The sequence below is a fragment of the Equus caballus genome, chromosome 29 (genome assembly GCF_041296265.1).
Source record: "Equus caballus isolate H_3958 breed thoroughbred chromosome 29, TB-T2T, whole genome shotgun sequence".
Classification (NCBI taxonomy): domain Eukaryota; kingdom Metazoa; phylum Chordata; class Mammalia; order Perissodactyla; family Equidae; genus Equus; species Equus caballus.
This window is the reverse complement of record NC_091712.1, coordinates 43,835,726-43,841,725: the sequence shown is the minus strand read 5'-3', so window position 1 is coordinate 43,841,725 and position 6,000 is coordinate 43,835,726. Positions and strand designations below refer to the sequence as shown.

Here is a 6,000-nt window from a genome sequence, read left to right as displayed (position 1 = left end):
TTGTCTATTTTATATTTTACCAACTTCCCTTGCTCTGAAATTTGCTCTGTCTGAAACTAATATGACTAGACTCGCTTTCTTTTGATTGGTGTCAGCATGATATGTCTTTCTCCGTCTCTTTACGGTGAATCTATGTGTATCCTTATATTGAAAGTGGGTTTCGTGTAGACAGTATTTAGTTGGGTCTTGTTTTTTTATCCCTCTGACAATCTCTGTCTTTTTTTTTTTACTTTAAATTTTTTTTTCTTTTTCTCCCCAAAGCCCCCAGTACATAGTTGTGTATTCTTCGTTGTGGGTCCTTCTAGTTGTGGCATGTGGGATGCCGCCTCAGCGTGGTTTGATGAGCAGTGCCATGTCCATGCCCAGGATTCGAACCAAAGAAACACTGGGCCGCCTGCAGCGGAGCACGAGAACTTAACCACTCAGCCACGGGGCCAGCCCCAATCTCTGTCTTTTAATTGGTTCACTGAGACCAGTGACACTCAAAGTGAATGTCAATAGAGTTGAACTGATGTCCACCCTATTCCTTACTGTTTTCTTTTCATTGCCCCTGTTCTTTGTTTTCGTTTCTGTCTTCCACTTTTTTCCTGATTTTTGTGCTTATAATTGAGTAGTTCATATTATTCCATTTTCTCTTCTATCTTAGCATATCAGTTGTGCTACTTTTTAAACTTTTTTCAGTGGTTGCCCTAGAGTTTGCAACATACAACTAATCCAAGTCCACTTTCTAATAACATTGACCCCTTCTCAGGTAGTACAAACACCTTGTGAAAACAAAATATTCTTCTGTCCTCCCTCTTGTCCCTTGAATCATTGCTGTTGTTCAGTTCACCTCTACACAGTCTACATAATCGAGTGCATTGTTGCTATTATTATTTTGAACGAGTTGTTATGTCAATCAATTAGGAATAAGGAAATTGAAAGTTTTTACTTTACCTTCCCGTATTCCTTCTCTGACGATCTTCCTTCCTTTGTGTAGATCCAGGTTTCTGACCTCAAGTTTTGTCTGAGGAAGTCTTTGTTTCTCCTTCACTTTTGAAGGATAATTTCTCTGGACAAAGAATCTTAGATTGGTAGAGTTTTCTCACAACACTTTAAATATTTCACTCTGCTCTCTTCTTGCTTGCTTGATTTGTGAAGAGAAGTCAGATGTATTCTTTTCTTTATTCTTCTGTAGTAAAGTATGTCTTTTCCTCTGGCTTCTTTCAGGATATTTTCTATCTCTTTGATTTTCTGGAGTTGGAAAAGGATATGCCCAGAGGTAGGGGTTCTTTTTTGGGGTGGGGCAGGGGGGCAGAGTTGGGGCATTTATCCTGCCTGGTATTCTCTGAGATTCCTGGGTCTGTGGTTTGGTGTCTGATATTAATTTGGGGAAATTCTCAAATATTTCTTCTGTTCCTTTCTCTCTTTCTTCTCCTTCGGGTATTCCCAGTACATGTATGTCACATCTCTTGTACTTATTCCACAACTCTTGGATATTCTGTTCTTTTTTTTTTTAGTCTTTTTTCTTCTTGCTTTTCAGGTTTGGAGTTGCCTCCTGTCATAACCTCAAGTTTGGAGATTCTTCCTCAGGTGTATTCAGTTTACTAATTAGCCCATCAAAGTCATTCTTCACTTCCATTACAATGTTTTTCACCTCAGGCATGTCTTTTTGGTTCTTTCTTAGGATTTCTGTCTCTCTGCTTACATTGCCCATCTGTTTTTGCGTGCTGTCCACTTTATACATTAGAGCCCTTGGCTTGTTAATCATTGTTTTCTTAAATTCCTGGTCTGGTAATTCCAACATCTCTGCTACGTGTGGCTCTGAAGATTGCTCTGTCTCTTCTAATAGTGTTTTTGCCTGTTAGTATGGCTTGTAATTTTTTGTTGACAGCCAGACATGATATACTGGGTAAAAGGAACTCCAGTAAACAGGCCCTAGAGATGTGGTGGTGAAGTGGAGAGGAAGTATTCTATCATCCTCTGATTAGGTCTCAGCCTGTTAGTGAGCCTGTGCTCTGGACTTTGAAATGCACATGAGTTTCTCCATTTTTTTCACCTCCTTGGCTGGTACAGGATGACTAGAGTGTGCTGAAGCTGGGTGCTTCCCTCCTCCCACACGGAAGACTAGAAACAACTAGAATTAGGTATTTCCCTTTTCCTAGGGAAGGCTCTTCCAAACTCCAATAGGTTAGTCTCTGTTCTCTTGAGGACAGGCCTTCTTAAGAAGAACAGAATGCTCTGGCATATTCCAAAATGGTTCCTTGTCCTATCCTCCTGCTGTAAGCACGAGGGTTTTTCTCTGATGTTTACTGCGGGATCCTGGTCAAGTTCCTGGAGATAAAACTCACAATATTGTGAGCCCCTTTATGACTGGGTCCCCAGAGTTTTTAACTCTCAGAACTGTCAACACTGAGCCTCCAGCAACTTCTCAATCATACTTCAGGCCTTCCTACCCAGCACTGGTTCCCATGGAGTTTTCTGCTCCAGCAGAAAGTCGTGATTCTCTGTGTCCATCTCTCTGCCTCTCCAGTTTTGAGGGCAGTTGTTTACCATCTGACCTCGCCACTCTGATGGATCTAAGAAGAGTCGTTGATTTCCAGTTTGTTCAGCTTTTCACTTGTTGTTAGGATGGAGTGGCTCCTTACAAGCCCCATATATGGCAGACTGGCCGCCAGAACGTGAGCGTCTTTTTTACGTGTCTGTATTATTTTTCTCTTGTTGCTGTAACACATTTCCATAAACTAATTTAGTGGCATAAAACAACACAAATTTATTATCTTATATTTATGGAATTCAGAAGCCAAAATGGGTCTTATTGGGCTAAAATCAAGGTGCTGGCAGGGCTGCATTCCTTCTGGAGGCTCCAGAGAAAAGCTGTTTCCTTGCCTTTTCCAGCTTTAGAGGCTGCCTGCATCCACTGGCTAGTGGCCTCTCCCTCTGTCTTGAGAGCTTATATCACCTTGAGAGCAGTATATCACCTTCACGTCTGACAGTGACCCCCTCTTCCGCCTCTTCTTCCTCTTTAAAGGACCCTTGTGATTTCACTGGGCTCACTGGGATAACTGGGCTATTCTCCTTATTTTAAGGTCAGCTGACTAGGAGCCTTGATTCCATCTGTGGAGTGACTGCTGCCAAGCCATGTAAAGTAACATTGTCTCGGGCTATGGGGATTAGGGCATGGACATCTTTGGGGGCCATCACTCTGCCAACCATAGTGCCTGTTCAGGCCTTTTGCCCAGTTTTTAATTGGCTTGTCTTTTTCTTGTTGCTAGGAAAGAGGTCTTTCTATATTCTGGATGTGAGACCTTAGATATATAAATAATTTAAATATCTTCTTCTAGTCTGAGATTTGACTTTTCTATTTCTTAATGGTGTCTTTTTATGAATAAAAGTTCTTAGGTTCACGAAGTCCAATTTATCAACTTTTTGCAATATCTGCTTTCTCTCTCCTCCTCTCTTTATACACATCCACACGTGCACATGTATACAAATACAGGCACATTTTACTGAACCATTTGAAACTCAATATCAGATATCATGATACTTCTTCCCTAAATATGTCAGCATTTTTCTCCTAAGAACAAGGACATTATCCTACCATTATTTCACTCAAGAAATTTAGTGTTGATACACTAATGTTAACTAAAACACTGTTCAAGTTTCCTCAAACATCCCCCAAGTGTCATGTATAGCTTTGCTTTTCCAATCCAGGATGTGATCAAGGACAACACACTACGTTGGTCAAGAGGTCCTTTTAGTCTTCTTTAATCTGGAACCATAGCTCTGCTTTTATCTGTCTGCTGTTTGACACTGAAACTTTTGAAAGGTCCAAAGCACTTGTCTTGTCGAAAGTGTGCAACCTAGAGATCTATGATTGTTTCTTCATGACTAAATTCAGGTAAAACACCATGAGAGTGTTGTGTGTTTCTCACTGCATGATATCAAGAAGCACATAATGTGAGCTTGTCTCAGTATTGGTGATGCCAATATTGATCACTTGAGTAAGGAGGTATCTACCAGATCTTTCCATTGCAAAGGTAGCTTTTACCTTTGTTAATTAATAAGTTACCTGTGGAGTGACATTTTGAGAGTGTGGATATATCCTTTTATCCAATAATCTTTTACTGAGTGGCTTTAGTTTCCATGGTGACCCTTGCATGAATCAATTTTTATATTGGTATTGAAAAATCGTGTTTTTGAGTTCACTAATCGTGTCTTTTGCTATGTCCAATCTGTTGTTAAATCCATCCAGTGAGTTTTTAAGTTATTGTAATTTTCAGTTCAAAAATATCCATTTCGTTTTTTGATATATTCTAATTCCTACTGGAATTTCCTCTGTATTCATTTTGTCCATCTTGTATTTTATTTTTTAACCTTTTTAATCATAGTTGTTTTGAAGTCCTTCTTTACTTCTATTGTCTGCTTTATTTAAAAAACTTTTTTTGGCTACTTTTTCCTGCTTCTTTGCATTTGCAGCAATTTTTATTGTGTGCTGGACATTGTGGAGGCTCTGGATTATATTATCTATCTCTAAAGTGCTTTGATTTTATTTGAGGCAATTAAATTATCAGTGGATCAGCTTCCTTCTGTGGAGGCTGGGTTTTAGGGTGAGTCTATTTCAGTTTTGCCCCTCCTCCTACAGGACAGCATTTACTCTTGGTGCGTAGACCTTACTCCTAAGTGCCGCCTGAGTTCCCTGCACTCTGGCTGGGCAGCTGTGTGCAGCCGTCGTCAAGGCAGGGTGTGACCTCTGTGCAGGTTTCAGACTCCAGGAGCTGTTCTCTCCCAGAGCAGCTATCTCACTGGGAGCTGACACAGCTGGGAACTAGCTAAGGCCCCAGGGGGAATTTCTCAGCTGATTTTTAGCTCTCGCCTGTGGCTCATTCCTCTTGAGTACTCTGTCCCTAAATCCCCACAGCTTTGGCAACTACAAGCTCTGTCCTCTGACTAGTGACATTATATCTCTGCTATGCCCTTTACTCATACTGGGTGTGGAAATGTCCTCTGGAAGAAAGTGAGTGCGGGTGTGGGCCCCAGCTCTTTCTGCAACGATCGTGGCCAAGTTGTCTGCTTCCAATACTAGCGAGCAGTTTGTTTTATCTGTTTTGTCCACATTATATACTTATTTGTGGAAGAAAGGTAAGTCTTTTTTTTTTAAAAAGATTGACACCTGAGCTAACAACTGTTGCCAATCTTTTTTTTTTTTTTTTTTTCTGCTTTATCGTCCCAAACGCCCCCTGTACAGAGCTGTATATCTTAGCTGCAGGTCCTTCTAGTTGTGGGATGTGGGACGCCACCTCAATGTGGCCTGACGAGCGGTGCCATGTCCGCGCCCAGGATCCGAACCCTGGGCCGCCACAACGGAACGCGGGAACTTAACCACTCGGCCACGGAGCCAGCCCCTCATAAGTGAATTTGCTGGACCATATGGTAGTTCTATTTTTAATTTTTTGAGGAACCTCCATGCTGTTTTCCATGGTGGTTGCACTAATTTACATTCCCACCAGCAGTGTATGAGGGTTCCTTTTTCTCCACATCCTCATCAACATTTGTTATTTCTCATCTTTTTAATAATAGCCATTCTGACAGGTGTGAGTACACCAGCTTCGTTTTAGTTAGTACTTACATAGCCAGTCTTTTTCCATTATATGTTCTTACACTTAAGGTCTATTTATTATAAGTGACAGATAAATGAATCTTTCTTTCTTAAAAAAGAATAGTGATATTGTGTGTTTATTTGTCCCACCTGATTTATAATCCCTTTTCTCTCCTTTCCGATCTTCTTTATGTTAATCAATAATTTGCATTTGCTAGTTCTATCTCTATTAGTATACGTACTTTCACTACTCTTTTAGTTATAGTATAGTATGGTTTATATAGTGTAGTATAGTTAGAGCATGGTATAGTTTAGTATAGTGACTCTAGATGTGATGAATCAGTTCTTTTACCACGTCAAAGACAGTGCTAAGAAGCTAAGACTTTGTCTGTTGACCTCCCACTGACCTTCTGTTATTGTTG

At 40.5% G+C, this 6,000-nt stretch overlaps 1 protein-coding gene across 3 annotated transcripts in view; it reads left to right on the top strand.

The window, feature by feature from the left end:
• The first annotated feature begins 4,969 nt into the window (after window positions 1-4,969).
• The window catches only part of WDR37 (WD repeat domain 37), an 81,906-nt gene continuing 80,875 nt past the window's right edge, over window positions 4,970-6,000 (top strand). For all 3 annotated transcript variants that reach the window (XM_070254957.1, XM_023632023.2, XM_070254954.1), the window contains exon 1: window positions 4,970-5,121. The gene's annotated coding sequence lies outside the window, so the exon portion shown is untranslated. The remainder of the gene's footprint in view (window positions 5,122-6,000) is intronic.